The 18,936-nt window shown below is 41.1% G+C and overlaps 1 long non-coding RNA gene across 2 annotated transcripts; it reads left to right on the top strand.

Annotated features, from left to right (window-relative positions):
• The first annotated feature begins 8,312 nt into the window (after positions 1-8,312).
• On the top strand, positions 8,313-18,194 carry LOC148530751 (uncharacterized). 2 transcript variants are annotated; one of them, XR_015877790.1, is made up of 5 exons: positions 8,313-8,621; positions 15,531-15,630; positions 17,324-17,378; positions 17,696-17,746; positions 17,862-18,194. It is a non-coding gene; the product is annotated as an uncharacterized LOC148530751 (long non-coding RNA). The 2 variants fall into 2 exon arrangements; XR_015877789.1 differs by lacking the exon at positions 17,324-17,378.
• The last annotated feature ends 742 nt before the right edge of the window (positions 18,195-18,936 follow it).

Below are 18,936 nucleotides of genomic sequence, written 5' to 3'. Positions count from 1 at the left end.
ATTTCATAAATCCCAGCGCTATCATTGCATACTGCAATGCGATCATGGGCACTAATATTGTGCCTAGATCTCATTGAGAATGCTATTATTGATAAATTGGCCCTCAAGCCTTTATGGATTTTTCTCCAGTTTAAAAAAATGCTTTTTTCGTTTTAATCATTAAACTTTTCAAAATATTTTTTAAATAGTTTATCTACTAACTTTTTGTGAGTGTGCATGTTACCGTATATACTGTGTGTGTGTATATATATATATATAATGTGTGTGTGTATTTTTGTCCCTATATTTTTTTTCGTGGAGGGGGGGTGTCACTGTGCATTACAGTACCGGGTGACACCAACCCTAGTGATGCCTCTACCTCACAGCTTTTTCCTCCTTCTTCCTCCCCTGGCCCTCTTACCTCCTTCCTACAGAAATGTTGTTTAATTCCCCTGTTTTGTCTCTTTATCCTATTTTATCTAAGATTTGTTCCTCAAAGACTGTTGTCTCTGATGATGATGATACTGATGTAACACCTGAGCTTACTGCTATAGCTATGTTTGCATATCCTAATCAACAATACCAAGACTTGTACCTCAAAGACTGTTGTCTCTGATGATGCTGATTTAATGCCTAAGCTTATAGCTATAGCTATGCTTGCTTATCCTAATCAACAATACCAATGTCAGGTCTGGACTATTTTTTGAACCTGGGGTGGATGCAGGAGTAAATACAGGAACGGGTTTGCAGTATTGAAATGCAGCAGGTTTAATTGGATTATTAATATTCATGAAATGGTAGTAAACAAGTAACTGGCATTAAATAAACAAGTCAGAGTGATATGAGGTAGAAACAAAATGTTTTGGAAGAAAAGCAAAGTCCAAATAGTGAGGCTGAAACAAATGTCTTGGCAGAAAAAACAAAATCCAAATAGTGAGGCTGAAACAAATGTCTTGGCAGAAAAAACAAAATCCAAATAGTGAGGCTGAGAATCAATGACAAGCAGATAAGCAGAAAGTCCAATGAAGAATTAACTGAGGAACAGAAGTCTGTATACTGGAGTGACCTCTGAATCCGGAGAGCTGACAAAGTCACAACAGTGAGGTAAGTATCGGGGTATGGCAGGGTAGATACGGTTATCCAGGAACAGCCTGAAGTGGAAACAGAGCAGGAAATGAGTCACAGCTGGAACTGCAAAACAAACGAGCTAAGGAGCACAGAGAACTCTCACAAAGCTATGCTGTGTATATGTACCATAGGAAGGTGCATGATTGGTTGCTGAGAGTTCACACCAGATGCTCTGACCTAATTGGCCCATTAAGGTCACATACCCAAAACCAAGATGGTGGTGCCCAGCAGTCCCCAGTGTGACAGCGCTGCCAGTCTCACCTGTCTCCATATGGCCTGTAACTTTAGGACATCCATGGGCACCTCGCACCAACCTCCAGCCACCAGCACCCCCACCGGTAGGACCATGCCAAAGCACCCGCATGGGCAGAGACCATGACTCACCAGGTAAAACAGCTCTGGTCATGACAACCAAGACTTTTGTACTTTAAAGACTATTGTCTCTGATTATGCTGATTTCATACTTAAGCTTACTGCTATAGCTATGCTTGCTTATCCTAATCAACAATTTGTTTATGACCATTTCCAAGAAGTGAACTGTTAAATCTGATTCAGCTGATTCAATTGATGACCATTACTGATGACCATGTCGCTCCTGTAACTAATCTCACTATCATTAGCAGGTTCAATATGTCTTGGATACCTTGCACTTACCTAACCATTTATTGTTTGTGAGTACTTCACAGTTTCCTGAGGAAGTTATCCGGATGTTGTCACAAGAATCTGTCATCATGTACAGCATCATTCACAGCAAAGAAACTGTAACAGGAATGTGTGCCCAGATATGGTATCCCAGATATGGTACACATTTTACAGGGAAGGAATTCCAAGCAATGTTTCAATATATGGGTATAAAAAGCAAAACCAAACATGTAAATATGACCATTAAGAACAAGTTAGCTAAGGTTGGTGTGGAGTCTGCCGTCAGTTAGCTGGAGGCTTCACCTCTGGTTTTGTACAGCATTTGCACCACTCCAAAGCAGCCACTTAACCTGTCCCCTTATGAACTACTTTTTGGAAAACTGCCTATCCTCATTGTAAGTCCAGCAACAGACTTATCACTGTCATATGATTTAATCACAGACTATTTTCAGGATCTGCTAACACCCTTGATGTTCCTTAGAGTGCCTGAAAAAGACAATTGGATTCACGCATCTCACTGCAAAAAGGTCTCCGACCTGTTGTTGAGAGCAGTTCAGACCAGGACAAGGTCCACAAAATTGGGGGGGTACCCTTAGTGGTGTCCTTGAGGATTGTGGACAAAGAAAATTGATGATGGGCCTGTTCAGGGCCACAGTTCAGACTAAGACAAGGTCCACAAAATCAGGAGATATCTTTAGTGGTGTCCCTGCAGATTGTGGGCAATGAAAAGGAAAGATCAAGGACCTCATTCAGAGTCAGTCGAAGCACCCGCACGGTCGTATAGAAAAAGGGGCCAGATATGCAAATGATGCACATGCATATTGCATCCCTAAGGTCGGATCGTTAGCTGGCCGACCAAGGGGTGGATGCGGTCGGATCGCTAAAAATACGCCCACTTCTCGTACACATAACACGTCATCTCCAACTACATAAGGATTAATCGCGAGCATCGTATGCCATCGGAACTGGTCGTAGAGCTAAAGGTTGACCTGACCCTCTCTTAAGCTCTACAATCATGTCTGTGTAAAACCTCCCCTGTCACGTGTGCCATGACACTACTTTGTTAATTATGCACTCCCTTAAAACGCCATTCGCATAATGAGGCACGCCTGCATCCGGATCTCTACACCCCCGTTTTCAAGCACCTGCCCATGTTACCACTCACAAATGCCGCAATCTGTCACTCAAACTACCGACCTGGTGGTGTCCAAGGAGAGAGAAATTTCTGATTGTAGCCGCTAGTTTGCGCATGCGCATTGCGAACTGTACGCATGCGCAGATCAGCAAACATCGGCTGCGTACGACCGTGCGGCCGCTTCGACCGACTCTGAATGAAGTCCAAAGTATCCACTGATTGAGGCAGTTATTTTTGTTGCATTTTTAAATTTTTTATTTTTTCTAGTGAATGAAGGCTGTCAAGGACTGGTGGCTGATGAGGATGGTGTGGAGAGTTATCCTAGGTGTACTGCACGGGCTGTCATGGTGGACTCCACTCCTGTTTTGAAACCTATGATTGTAAGGGATAGTGTATTAACCATGTTAAGAGCCATAAAAGATGCACACACTCATTTTACTACTGATACTCCCAGGTATAGGTATGGCTCAGCGGATGGTCAGAAGACTGAGGTGAAAAATTCTTAATAGCCCATATGTAAAAATAATCAGAAGGTTTGAAAAAGAAATATATGAAAGTAACAAAATACAGGTAAATAAGGACTCATATACCGGGAATTGGGATAAGATACATCTGGTGAAATATCAGAAAATAAGTGTGGAGATTTACAACCAATTCCAAAATGTATATGTGAATATTGTGGTTTAAATCCAGAGAAGAGGTGTATACAATGATGCAAAAACAGCACCTCTATACACACTGACACTTCTTCTCTGGACACTTATGAGCTGATAGGAAGAGCAATAAGGGTATGTCACCTACCATATCAATCATGGAATGTTGGGTTAATGTCTATCCTATTGCACTCAAATCAAACAACACTTCACTTACTATGTGGAACTCACTCACTTCAACCTTATAATGTCACAGACTCCCTATGTTTAAAATTAACAAAGTATCCAAGGTATGATCAGGAAAACATCATGTGTATTAACAAAACGGTATAGAAGCTGAAGGGACTTATTTGGGAACCAGTGTTTGTAACACAATCTTACAAAGAGGACCTTTCAGAACTAGACTTGATTTGGGAAATACTCTTTTAGAGATCATTAAATACACAAAACCTAATAAGGAAGAATGTGTGAGTGCATTAATAATGTGTGTAATGACAGAAGTAATGTTAGGGTACAATATAACATGCAATCATCCTATTGCAGACTGTAACAAGCAAGAAGAAAGAATGGATGAAATGAGTGCATGTTGTAATGTTTCTTATTAAGTATTTTCAAACACATTGTCTAATAAACAAACATATTGTCTAATAAACCATGAATACTACACAGGGGTTATATTATGTGCGCAGACATAGGCTCTGATTCAGAGCCGGACGCTCTTTCAGAACGCTTGCTCTGAATCAGGGCGTTTTTGGGGGGTTTTTTTAGTTGGCCTCTTGGGCACTCGCTAAGCTGTGGGTAACCACCCACAGCTTTTGCAAGCGGCCAGGTGATGGACGCAATGGTCACGACCATCGGGCTTGCGACGAGACTCTTGTGGTAGGGTCTCATTCCCGCAAGCCCCAGTGAGATTCCTGCTCTAATAGAGCAGGAAGCTCAACTACTGACATCACGAGTGATGTCACTAGGGCCACCCTCAAATGGCAGGCATTCCATTTAGCCAGCCACCCCTCCTCCCCGCCTACAAAATGGGGTGAGCTGTCGATCAACATCGACAGCCGCCCCACTTTGTTGTGAGCCCCAGAGCGAGAGATTCTCACTCGCTCCGGGACTCGCGCGTGCGCACTGCCCGGCTATCGACCCGCTTGCGAGCGCATAGCACTCGCAAGCAGGTTTCAATCAGGCCCTCAGTGCTTATAAATGGTTACTGGTAATTCTTTTTGAATATGTTTTTATTGGAAAATTGCTGCCCGATGCAGTGGTAATACAACATAAGGATTAAAGGAAACATATATAAAGGAATGAATCCTGAAAAGAGTAAGATCAATAAAAAAAGAGATACAGATAGTACATGAGACATGCCAGCACCTTTTTTTTTACATTGTCCCAAGATTGGTTTTGGATTTAGGAACATAATAACATTTGATACATGTGGAATAACTGCAAATCAAGGAATGATACAGGAATTTGGAGAATTAATGAACAATATCACAGACATATATGACAGTACTTTTAGATTTGTGGTAAGAGAGCTTCCAATGATAAAATACTGAATTAATGCAACATAGACTACCTTACAGCTGCAACTTTAGGATATTGTGTTACTTTGCAAATGGTATATGGGTTAAAGTGTTGTACATACTGAAGAAATAAAAAGAAAGGTTGAATGAAATTAATTGGGAGATTTAATCAAAATTAATTTGCTGAACAAATAAATGTGATAGTGTGATTCCTGGCAGCTAGTTCACTGGATGAACCCCAGTACTCGCATGGGTGGGAAATTGGTTGGTCAACATTATGCATACATTGGGAAGTTAATATGTTATTTTTTTGCCACAATAATGTTATAGATTTTCTATATACTAGTGAAAAGCTTCAAGAAGGTTTTCCAATACATTAAAAAGAAATCAAACAATGCAATTTATGAGAGATATGATCTTTTTTCAGAGTTATGAAGAATGTTCATAAGATGGAACTGATAAAACAGTAATATGTGGACTTACATATTCCTTCTGCACTGCAATTTAGGACATATAGAAAATTATTGAGAATTTATATATAGTTGTGCGAGTTGCAGAACACCACACCTGTTGAATGGCCTTAGGCCTAGAGAGCATGAAGCCTTCCCTTTCCTCTCTAAATGTAGGCAGGTGTGTGTCTGATGCAGCAGCCATTTTGTTTTATATCTTAGCTAAAACTATGTTAAATGATGTATTAAAAAGTGTGTAGAGAGATTACTGTTTTATTTCTCTGTAGGTGTGATTAACTGCAGAGATATGTATAGGTTGAGCTGCTATATAAATTAAAAAAAATAAAAAAAAATATGTCCACATTTATGTTTCTTGACGTCTATATTTCTATTTTGAATTTTTGCATATCCTCCCTGTTACTTGTTCAGGATCTTTAAAATATATTAGTGGTTGAAGATTCTGTGCAAGGAGGAAGAATATATATTATAATATCATTTAAGCACTTTAAATTAGTGGTTAATATTGTTATAACTAATATTGAATTAATAATAAAAATATGATCTATTTAAAACATCATTTACATAAAAATTGTAGGTTTCTTCCCTGCTTGGGCTGGACCTGGTGGCTTTGTGGGTGCTGGCTTGCTGCCCTGACTCCCTGAGCTATAGAAGCTCAATAAATACAAGAGGAACTTCTTGATATACTTATGATCTAATGTTAAAGCATTTAATTGTAGTGAAAAAACTAATTTCCCTAGATACAACTGGTCAGAGATATTTACTGTTTATTATTTACAATATCAGACCCTTTCTCACTAAGGATGCTACCAAAACCCTTGTACATTCAAAGTTCATGTCCAGATTGGACTACTGTAACCTTCTCCTAGCTGGCCTCCCCAAATTCCATCTCTCTCCTCTCCAGTCTGTGCTCAATGTTGCTGCTCGGCTTAACTTCCTCTCCAAACGCTCTACATCTGCCTCCCCTCTTTTGCAAGCGCTCCACTGGCTCCCATTCCCTTTCAGAACCCAATTCAAGGCATTCACACTCACTTACAAAGCCCTCACTCATTCCTCTCCCATTTACATCTCTGATCTCATCTCCCTTCACTCTTCTGTCCACCCTCTTCATTCACTTAATACACGCCGCCTTTCATGCCAATTGATTACTTCCTCCCACTCCCACCTCCAAGATTTTGCCCATGCTGCTCCTCACCTTTGGAACTCCCTCCCTCTCCCCATCAGACTCTGCACCTCTCTACAATTTTTCAAACGAGCTCTTAAGACCCACTACTTCATTAAAGCCTTCCAGCTCTCATCCTAACTTGCTGCTACATCTTCCTTTCTCCCAGCCCACCCCATTCTGTGTCACTCCTGTTTGTCTTCCCCTCCCCTAAAGAATGTAAGCTCTTTTGAGCAAGGCCCTTTACCCTCTTGTGCTTCTCCCAACTGTAATTTAATTTATCTCTTACTCCCAACTAGGGCAACTAACACTTGGCTGCTTATGCAGGTGTTAAGGTCGCTAATATAGCAATGTTTATCCATGGCCTGTATTGTATTGTATTGTAAGTCAATGGTTACTTTTTTGTCTATGTACTTTGTAAGGTGCTGCGAAACACTTGTGGCGCCATATAAATAAATGATAATAATAATAATAATAATAATAATAATAATAATTATATATGTATACTTCCTGCTCCATAAAAATATTAATATAAATGTGTTCTAATTGTTTTTTTAGGCTATTAAACAATCACTTAAGTGTTTAATATTGATATAATTAACATTAAATTAAAAATAATAATATGATCTATTTAAAATAATATTTAGACAAAAAAAAAAATCCTTCCCAACCTGGAACCTCATAAGAGTTAGCTTGCTGCCTTAGGCCCTCATTCAGAGCCGTACGCTCTGAGCAGAGTGCACGCTCTGAATGAGGGCCGGGCTCCATTTTCATGGAGCATCCTCCTGGACGCTCGTATAGCTGTGGGTCACCACCCACAGGCTATACGAGCATGCATTTTGATGGCCGCGATGGTCGAGACCATCGCGACCATCGAAATTGCGAGCCGGAGCCTGCGGTTGAGGTTTTCAACCGCAAGCTCCGGAGTGATTTTGGCTCTATCAGAGCCAAAATCACTCCCACTGACATCACTAGTGATGTCAGTGGGCCGGCTTCTGATGGGAGGCGTTCCCATGGGAACGCCCCCGTCAGGGAGGCACGCCCCCGGCACGCCCACCAAAGGGGGCGTGCTGTCAATCAACATTGACAGCACGCCCCCTTTGATCGGACACAACGAGCGAAGGACTTTCCTTCGCTCGTCGCGTCTGGCGCATGCGCACGACGGAGCTCCCTCCGTCGTGCGCATGCTCAGTGCATAACATCGACCCACTTGCGAGCGGACAGCCGCTCACGAGTGGGTCTGAATCAGGCCCTTAGTCTGCTGAGCCATAGAAGCTCAGTGATTACAAGAGAGATATTATGGCATACTTATGATTTAATGTTAAAAAAGAAATTCAATTGAAGTAAAATATTTTATTATTATTTTTCCTAGATGCCATTGGTCAGATATACTTTACTGTTTATTGTTTATTATATGTGGATACTTTTTGCTCTATAAAAGTACTAATACAAATGTGTTTTAATTATAATTATTTTTATTTTGAGTTTTAAAGCAAATGAATTTCGTTTGTATGTGCTAATTACCTGATCACAGGTGTGTCTAATCACTGGAACATTTGGATTGGATATGAGTCCTTTAAATACCTTATAGGAATATCACAGTGACTACACCTATTTTCTTGCCTTCTGAGGAAACCACTACCCTAAACAGAGGAGAAACACATTAAGGTACAGGGACGCTCCATCTTAGAAAAGCCACATAAGACGATCTATTGCCGGAATACCAGGTCTCTTGACCAGAAGCTGGCTAAGTGTACTTTTTCATTCTACTCCCTCCTGTGAAGTGTGCCATTCCTCTCCACTGTCAGCCTGCATCCTGGAACAGCAGCAGCAGATTAAACAGAGCTTTACTGCCTTCATGAGCAGCAGTTTATACTCTATAGAACAGTGGAGATTGATTAAGCAGAACCCTCACTGCTTCCAACAGCGGTAGTGGTAAGATTGCCTTTAAAATCTTTTGTCATCTATGGGCTGCTAATATGGGTTAATTTATGGACCCTAAATATAAAGAGAGTGGAGATCTAACACTGCTGGTGAAATTATTTTCTCTGGAGAGAAGGATAAGACTATCCATATAAAGGCAACTGAACATCATTTTGTCTAAAAAGCACATTAGTTGACTGCTCCCAAAATTGAGCTTTCATTAGACAGAATTCAGTAATTTCTCAGCACATTTTATTAACCACTTCAGAGGATATAACTATTATGTCTCTTAATGTATACTAATATTTATTGTGCAAATTGTTATATTATGAATTTGTTTATAGATATGTTTTGCTTATTAAATATCTTTTTGATATCTTGACATATTTTTTGCGGTCCTTATTATTGTATAATAGTTTTTTCTATATAAATTGTTCTAGCAATAAGAATAATAGGTTAAAAATGTATAAGTTTTAACATGAACAGAACAGCTGACAGTAGCAGGTCTCAGTTTTTATGTAAAATAAATGAGTTAACTGAGGTAGCCAATAAAGACTTTGGGGGTCATTCAGACCCGCTCACAAGCGAAGGTCGCTCGCTAGTGGGTCAATGTTGGGTGAATGCGCATGACGGAGGGAGCTCCGTAGTGCGCATGCGCGAGACCCGGCGAGCGACGAGGAATCCGTCACTCGGTCTCGCACCAAAGGGGGTGTGCTGTCGATGGTGAGTGACAGCACGCCCCCTTTGGTGGGCATTCCGGGGGCGTGGCTGCCAGGCAGAGACATTCCCATGGGAATGCCTACCATCTGAGTCCGGCCCCACTGACATCACTAGTGATATCAGTGGGAGTGATTTTGGCTCTGATAGAGCCAAAATCACTCCAGGGTTTGCGGCACCGAGACCCTACCGCAGGGTCTCGTCGCAAGCCCGATGGTCACGATGGTCTTGACCATGGCAGCCATCATCATGGACGCTCCCTATAGCTGTGGGTGGTAACCCACAGATATACGATCGTCCATGAGGATGCTCTAAAAACAGGTAGGAGAGCCCTGATTCAGTGCGTTCAGCTCTGAATCAGGCCCTCTGTACGTACAAATATTAATTAGATTAACTAGACTAATTGGAAGTATAAACAAACAAAAAACAAAATTAAGGTATAAATATGAGGAGAGAAAGAGGGAGGGGGGAGCAGAGGGGAGAATGCAGAACAAGGGTCGGGGGTGCCATTACGTATGTATGAAGTATTGACTGACTGCTATCCTGCTATTCTGTATTAGATGTCACATTTGTTTTAGAAGTATTCCCTACAGCTGCTGGTATAACCTATGTTTTTTGTTGTAAGTCTGCATTGGCAAAAAATATATGTATGATTAAGCTATATTTAAGTAAAAGCATTGACATTTGTTTTATAATCTGTATTTGTGTGGAAATATTTCAGTGCTCTTTATTACAAGTAAGGGTTGTAAGTAATCCAGAACTATCAGCGTTATCAAGTTCCAGGAACAATATTGGATCTGTCAATCCCAGAAAGGGCATCTGTCTGTGTCTTGTTCCATAACCCCTGGAGGGGGATCTGATTCCATATCAAGTCCTGAAGCTCTAGAAGGAGCATCTGTCTTCAAGTTGAGTCCTGTAACCCTGGAGGGGTATCGATTCCAGCTGAGACCTCAGGAGGGTAGATCCTGCCGAGTTCCCTGAAGGGGATATTCCAGCTAAGACCCCAGGAGGGGTTTATCCTGGTAAGTTCCCTGAAGCAGAGATTCCAGCTGATACCTCAGGAGGGGTAGATCCTGCTGAGTTCCCTGAAGGAGAGATTCCAGCTGAGACCCCAGGAGGGTTAGATCCTGCCAAGTTCCTTTAAGAGGAGAATCAAACTATGACCTTGGGAGGGATAGATCCTACTGAGCCTCCTGAAGGAGTGATTCCAGTCAAAACCCCAGGAGGGGTAGTTCATTCCTTGTCTCCAAAAGAGACTTCTGAATATCCAGCTTCTGAAAGAACTTTTAACCTGTCAGTCCTAGGAGGGGCACCACACCCTGTAAAGTCTGGAAAGAAATACCTACCAGTTATTATTTATTTATTTTATTTATTAACAGTTTCTTATATAGCGCAGCATATTCCATTGCACTTTACAATTGGAAACATTTATAGAACAAAACAGGGTAATAACAGACAGACATAGAGGGTAGGGCCCTGCTTGCAAGCTTACAATCTATAGGGAAATAGGCATTCATACACAAGGATAGGTGCTATATATTGCAATTTGGTCCAGCCAGAATGCAGAGTTTCTTGGTGGACTGCATGATCCAGTCACACAGGAATGTTGGCCAAATGTCAGGAGTATGTGAAAGAAAGACAATGTGTGAGGTTATGTGTGGAATGTGAGAGGGGATGTAATAAGACATGAAAGCTATGAAGGTTATGTGGTCGGTTCTGGAATCTGATAATCTTGTCTGAAGAGGTGAGTTTCAGGGAACACTTGAAGGATTGAAGACTAGAGGTAAGTCTTATTCTGCATGGTAAGGCATTCCATAGAGTGGGTGCAGTCTGGAAAGAAATACCAACCAGTTATTTCAGCAGTAAATGCACAGCATCCTCCTAAAGACCAAGGATCAGATGCATTCATCTTCTGCGGTAAACTACAACAGTTTTATGAATTAATATTGCAGGCTCAAGAGTTGGCTCCACTCTGTTCTCCGGAAGAAATTGTGACAGTTCTTCTTATGTCCTCCTGAGGGAAGGCTTTGAAATGGGTTAAGCCACTAATTCAGTCCAATGATCCTATTCTTTAAGATTTGGAAGCCTTCAGCCTAGCCGTGGTCAAGAGGTTTAGTGAACATGAATTTGTTCCTGCTGAAACTTCTACAGGTTCTGTTTCACTAGTCAAGGACTCGTGTCCAACAAAAAGGGTCAAGATCGCAAGAATCAGGCTTTGGAGAACTTTCAGTCTCTGGTTGATCACAGCACAGTATTATCTTCTTTGGGGTCTCCAGCCACAAAGTTAACTGTTGGCTTTCCCGCTTTGTCCTCATCTTGCAGGGCAGTCTTGAACAAATCTGATCTGTTGTGTCATTGGACTGTCACTGCCTGTGCCCAATCTAATCGTGTTTCTTTTCCATTACCATCTGTCTCTGAGAAGAACACCATAATCCTTCCTTTGGATGTGGATACTAACTCTGATTACAACTCTGAAGCCAAAGAAACTCCTTTGATTGAGGGTACCATCAGTTTTGACAATATATTTGGACTTACCTTGGTCAGACCTCATCAAACTCACAGAAAAAAAATGAAGTATAGACATATCTTGAGTCTACCTTGTCTATCTGTTTTCTTGTTTTCAGGTCTGTTGGGGTGTCTGGAGTCCACCCTCATGGTTGGGTACTGTTATGATCTGCCGACAGTGGATCATCTTGGTGGCAGGTCCCAGCTATAGTTGTCACCGGGATACTGCATCTTGTATTGATCCATGTTCCAGCTGTTTTGCAGGCAGCCAGATTCCTGTCCTGTCTGTATACAGCTCTAGCTGTTTGTCTGTGTGCTGGATCAGCTGCACACTAATTTATCATGTCTTGTTTGTGTGCACAGTTCAGGTGCACACTGGCAGTCAGTAGGAAGGGCTCTCTGCATGAAATGCCTTTGATTGGATCCTGCATCACGTAAGTTACAGCCAGCCCTTTACTCCATGGCAGCTATAGCATTTGTTGTGGCTTCCAGTTCTAGTGAGAGGTTATCCTCCTCTGTGTTCTGTCATGATCAGAGGTTCCTTACCGGTAAGTCCGTGGTCTTTGCCCATAAGGGCACTCTGGCATGGGCCATCCAGTGGCAGTGCTGGAATATGGAGACTGGCATGGGGTGCATCTGGTGGTTCCTTGTTGGTAGGCTGTGCCAACATGGGAGTGTTGCACAGTGTTCCCAAGCTGTAGTTCTATTGGCGCCACCATCTTGCATTAGTCCATGTGACCTAGGGAGCCAATCCCCTAAAGGTCAGCTGTTCTGTCCGGTCAATCACGCTCTGCTGTTGGGGATTTAAGGGAGTTCACCGCTTCCTTACTTTGCCAGTGCAACGTGTATCAGCTGAGTGTGATCACACTTATCTGAGCTCCTCTATGCAGCTGACTTTGGTTCTGCCTAGCTCCCTGCCAGTTTCAGGTAGCCTTAGGATTCCCAGTACCTACCAGCAAATACTCCTCCCGCTGCTGTTGTAATCCCACTCACCAGCCAGACTATCTTCTTACCACATCGACCCCTGTCTACAGTTTGTTTCCCTCTGGACATATCTAAACATTATCGCTCCATTCCTGTTACCTTCATTCCAGATTTTATTATGGTTGTTTTCATGTCTACCATTCCATTCATTAAAAAACCCAAGTTTTTCTACAGTTCTGATTCTGCGTCCCCTCCTGTATCCACCCTGGGTCCACAAAAAAAACAACCCTTGACATGTTCCAACTCCTCGTGTCCAGTGTATGTGATCTCCATGCAAGTTACATCTAAGCAATGGCTTCCACTTCCCAGTGTGTGTGTGATCTACCCGCCAGTGACAACTGAGCAGTACCTGCCACACCTCAGTGTCTGTGTGGATTCCCAGCTAGTACATTAAAGCAGTGTCAGCTGCATTTCAATATTGTGAACTTTTGTTTATTCATTCCAGCACTCTCAGCAGCCGCTCTGTGTATGTGCAGCCAATCAGCTAATAACACTCAGCTGTCTGCACTACTATTCAGTGCTATGTGCACTATCTCTAAACAACAAGTCCTCGATTTCAGTTGCAATTCCTTGTCTGTATACTCAAGCAATAAATAACTTTTACAGCAATTCCTGATATCACTCCGTGCATACCAGCTATTCAGGCTGCAACTAGCCAAGTGCACACCAGTCCTCAAGACTGCAACTAGCCAAGTGCATACCAGTCCTCAAGACTGCAACTAGCCAAATGCAAACCAGATATTCAGACTGCAACTAGCCAAGTGCATACAAGGTATTCAAGCTGCAACTAGCCAAGTACATACCAGCTATTCAAGCTGCAACTAGCCAAGTGCTTACCATTCCTCAAGACTGCAACTAGCCAAGTGCATACCAGCTATTCAGACTGCAACTACCCAAGTGCATACCAGTCCTCAAGACTGCAACTAGCCAAGTACATTTCAACTAGGAGCCATCTTGGCCTTACAATTCTTTATCAATTGACTCTTAAACAACCAATTTACTATCCTCTCCTGAGCTTCATGTTTGTGGTATGATTCAATTGTGAATCTTCTCTGAGATCCATAACAGAAGTGGCATCTACAGTACTTACCAGTAAGAAATATCAGCGGGATACCACTGTCTGAAGTTATACATATGGTCAGTGGCATCACAAGGGGGGAGCAGGGGGTGCAGTTTGCACCCAGGCATCACCTTCCATGGGGTGTTACCAAGGTGCAGACTCCCCCTCACTGACAGGAGCCTGGTGCTGCACTGTAGCATTAAGCGCAGCACTGGGCTTCTGACAGTGAGGGAGCCGGCTGGCACTGCACACAGGGACCTCCTGCACCCCACCTCCCCCCCAGGTAATAGACATGGGGGTTCATGCCTCGAGACTACACCCCTTCCCATGTGGCCACCCCTTCCTGAGTGTCCACATCCCCTTTTCTGCAATGCGCACACACAGCATCCCTTCCCACACCAGGTGCAGGGTTGTCTTAACAGCAGTGTGAGCCCTGGGCAAAGCAATGCACTGGGGCCCTTACCCACCCATTCACGGGAAAAAATGTTAACAGTCAATAAAATTAAACCCTCCTGCATGCCCATCAGACCTCCCACACATGCAGAGAGACTCTCTCTGACTGGTCTGAAGCCGGCGGATGAAGTGAAACTGGGACTGAGGTGAGTACTAATCATGGGGGGGATGGGTTGGGGGAGGTTAGATCAGAATACAGTGCACCGGTGGCCGTCTTATAAATTCTCACAAATTTACCAATTGGCTGCAGCGGGGCGGGTTGGTGGGCCCCTACAAGCTTTGGGCCCTTGGGCAACTGCCCAACAAGCCCAATGGAAGAGATGGCCCTGACCGGGTGACACCGTGGGGAGGGACGCCACTGCATATGCTATCTATTTTTTTCAAGTACTCGATAATGCACCTATAAAAGGACAGACATCCAACACCATTTGTATAACCAGTTTTACTCACAAATAATATGTCCATTTACACTCCATAGTGTGCTTAAAAAATCTTGGGCAGCAGTTTGAAATAATCCACCATAGAGGAAATGCTTATTGCTATAACCTAATTTAAGTAGCTGCTGCTAAAAAACTAGGGGGTAAATTTATTAAGAATCGAGTTTGGTCGAGATGACAATCTCGGGTGCGTTTAGGCATGTTTTTCATCTCGCAAATTTACTAATGACAAACTCTAGTGGGTTTTGAAGTGGGTTTTCTTTTTTTCCCTGTTTAAACTTGGGAGAGATGTAAATCTCGAATTAACTCGACATCGGGCAAATGATGATATTTTTTTCATGTAAGAAATACATCTCGCAAATTCACCAAGAATCGAATTTAGAAAGTCACCCGTGAAATACATTATCTCGGGCGACTTTTCCCGATTCCAACAGACCTGCCTGGCAGCTGTGGGTTCCAGCGAAGGCAGTGTAAAAAAGTATGAAAATGCAAACTCACTTTTAAACTTGCACCTGTTTTACATAAGGTAACTGACTCCACTGTCGCTTCCAAATTCTGCAGCTGAGCAGAGGTATAATGATGCACATAAGTCCACCAGATGTGTGATAGAATGTACTTTTGCCCTTTTAAAGTCGATGTTCTGTTTAGATAAATCTGGTTTAATTTTATTGTATGCGCCCAATAAAGTGTCAGATATTGTGCTGTGCTGCTGTCTTTTGCCTAATATGTGTTTGCAGCAGTCTTTATCCACTGATTTATGTGTAGGACAGCGAGCAGGCTGGAACTTTGGAGGCATCAGGCAACAGCTGGAGCACAGAACCTGGAAGACAGGTGAAGCAGAATCTCATTGTGGAGCACTTTACTGGTAAGTGTCATTCCTCACATGTTTAATGTTTAGTTTATTACAAACCATTTTGAATGTATAGTTTACAAAGTGTATATTTTCAAGTAGGCTTTCCATGCACTTTGATGCATTTACATTGTGTTGGCCCTTTGAACTGCCTGAATGTTGCATTCTTTACCAAAAACTCTACACAAACTCAATTATTACATAAAACTTCAAACATTTTTGCAAGGTTAGTTGTCTTGCACAATTTTCTGGTGTGCTGTATGTTTTTGTAAATAATATTGTAATTCCCTAATCTGTGTTGAATATGTGTATGTTTGCAGCACGTTGGACAAAAATGATTGTTGGACGGTCTGTTTTGTTTTGGGTTTATGCTGCATTTCTTCTACCCTAAACTTATCATTCAAATTACATGGTTAATACTTGGGGTAACTTTAAGCCCATACAAATGTGTTAAATAAACAATATTGAGCCATGTGTTCTCTTTCCAAAATGTTTATTTATGATGTTTAGTATCCAAACTTTGGATATGTATACTTATTCCAAACCACATTGAAAATGCATTTTGTACCTATATAAATGTCTATGCACAATGCAATTTTTTTTAATGCTTCACGAAATATTTTAAAAAATAAGCCATGTACTAAATGTACCATTACATTCTCCACAATGTGTGGCTTGAGACACACCAAATATAAGTTAACTTAGAAAACATACACATATGTGTTCTGTATTTGTTCTGCAACAGACATATCATTCAATTGGGAAACACATTTGTAACTTACATTACAACATAGTTAGTATGTATGCTAAATTCTGAATGTCTGAAGCCTGAACAAGTTTAACAATATACTCTGTTTTGGTGTTCCAAAATATATATGCAAGGAATATGTTCTCAAATGTCAAAATACATTAATCATGTACTTCAAAGTGTTTAATATTTTTACAGTTGCTCCTTAGTTTTATAAATGTTTGTAACTTTTACAACCCAAACAACATTTGTGTGTTGAACACTTTGGTGTTACTAACATTTTATACATTATTTGAAAAGGCAATATATGTTAATTTTAGCCACCATGTGTTTGGTCACATTACAACATTATTAAATTGCAGACCTCACTTAGAGTGACCCCTGCCAACCTGACTTGTTTGGCTGCCACCTTATGTTCGTGGTGTGCATCGTGGTGGTGTAGCAATTGGGGTTGGTGCCTGGGAAGTGCTGCTTGACGTGATGCTTGCAGTATTTTGTAGTAAGCGGCCTAAAATCTGTGTGCCTAAACTTTGGAATATTCCTGAGAAATCTCTAAAAGCTGAGTTTTGGATTTCTACTAAACGCAGCAAATTATCAGTAAACCGATTAGCACTATCATTTTGCCGTAAGTGTTAGCCCTCCAAATGCACAATGCTTTGTCTAATTTGCTCCATAGTGTTGGCCATGTGTGTTAGTTCTACCCTGTGAGCCATCTGGTTCTTTGTGTAGGTGTCCTATTTTATTAATTGCTTCACTTTGAGTGATGTGTCTGCGTAGCAAATCTATTTGTTGCTATTGGAATGCAACCATATCTTGCCAGTATGTTGATTCTGGCTGGGGAGGTGGAGGTAGTGGAGTAGGTAGTAAAATGGGTGGAGTGGATGGCACAGTGTTTGTCGTCATCATAGTTGGCGTTGGAGGTATAATTGTTAATGTATTCTGTTCTTCATTCTTGTCTAGGTCTTCAGCCTGGGTAAGGCCAGGTTGTTCAAACTAATCTAGAAGAGGCACTTGGGTATGCATTTTGTTTTTGCACATTTAAACAATGTATACCATTTTCTTGTTTGTAAACATTTCTAAACTTGCAAACATATATGTTGATCACGATTTGAAAGTGCTGTGCAGACTATATTCTCAACTACTAATTGTACTAACATGAACTGTTGGCCTGTGTTTTTTGGTTTCTGCTGCTTTGAAATTTTTGGGAAGACATTGAAATTATCAAGCTCCAGGTTTTTTGTATTTGTTACATTTAATTAATGTGGATATTAATATTTGGGTTCCAAAACATAAAACATCTTAAAAAAAAACAAAAACAATAACTTCTTTCAGACTACACCAAAGGAAATGAACAGACCAGCAAGTGGACAAAGTCAAAACAAGGTGAGCAAATACACAATTCATTTACCCAAAAAAATGTTTATGTAGTTTTAAATAACACAAAGCATGAATGCAAAATGCATATTTACCTAATCAGAACTTATCTATCCAATTTCAGATCAACCATCCAGATGAGGTGAAGAGGGCCCCCGAGAAAAAACAACCACATTCTGACATCTTGGTGGTGTTGATGCCTGTTCAAATGACTGTGGTGTAATGCGCCTCTTTTTAAGGGGCAGATTGGAAGGACCTACAGAGTAACATTCACAGTGTCATTATGTCATTTACCTTACTGTATGTTTTCAAAAGACTAGTGGTCCTTAACTTACCAGCCTCCTCTGACTCCTGCTGATGCTCCCTTTGTGGAAGAGTCCTTTTTGTTTTAGTTTCCCTGCTAGCATATGAAATATTTTTTTTTTAAATTATAAAAAAAAGTGTGACATTTGTTGTTGTTGAGATCAATTAACCATGACAAATAAGCTGTTTATGCAAAATTAATTAATTAATAAAATTGATCATGGTTACCAATGTGTTTGTTGCTGAGGAATGTACATCACCTTTACATAAAGATAGAATAGATTGTACACACACTTTGAAAATTGACTAGTCCTTATTTTTAAAACAAAGAAAACATGTTATATACTAAAAAAACGTACAAACTAGGTTGGTAGACTATAAATAAAATATCAAAAGACCTGAATATAATTACATTTTGCTATAAAAAAAATGTATTTCAAATATTCTGAAAACAGCACAGCAAGCATTGTGGAACCAGCTAAAACAATGCATGTGCTATTGCCAAGACAATCCTAAAATAAACATTTGTTGGTGTGGGTTACCGGACCAAAACCTTAATAAAATAAAAAACTTTGTATTTTTTTTTTAAACTCAAAAAAAAATCAGCAAATAACAATGTGTACACACATTAACACACATGATCCATTTCAGTAGCTTGAACAGAAACACGGGAAAGTGTTTTAACAAATAAAGCATTGTTACTATTAGAACACATACCAAAACCTAAAAAAGAAAACTCACATGTCTGCTTAGGGGCATCTGTGTCCTGCACATAACTCTTGTGAACCACCCAGGAGGTATGAGCACTTTCAGGGGTTCCTCATAATCTAAATACACCACCTCATATGGTGAACCACTGCCAGTACCACAGGCTGACTGCATCTCATCCGCCACCT

This window comes from Taudactylus pleione, unplaced genomic scaffold, assembly GCF_031769625.1.
Source record: "Taudactylus pleione unplaced genomic scaffold, aTauple2 ptg000085l, whole genome shotgun sequence".
NCBI lineage: Eukaryota > Metazoa > Chordata > Amphibia > Anura > Myobatrachidae > Taudactylus > Taudactylus pleione.
Note: the sequence above shows the minus strand (reverse complement) of the source record. Positions and strands in the feature narration are given on the sequence as shown.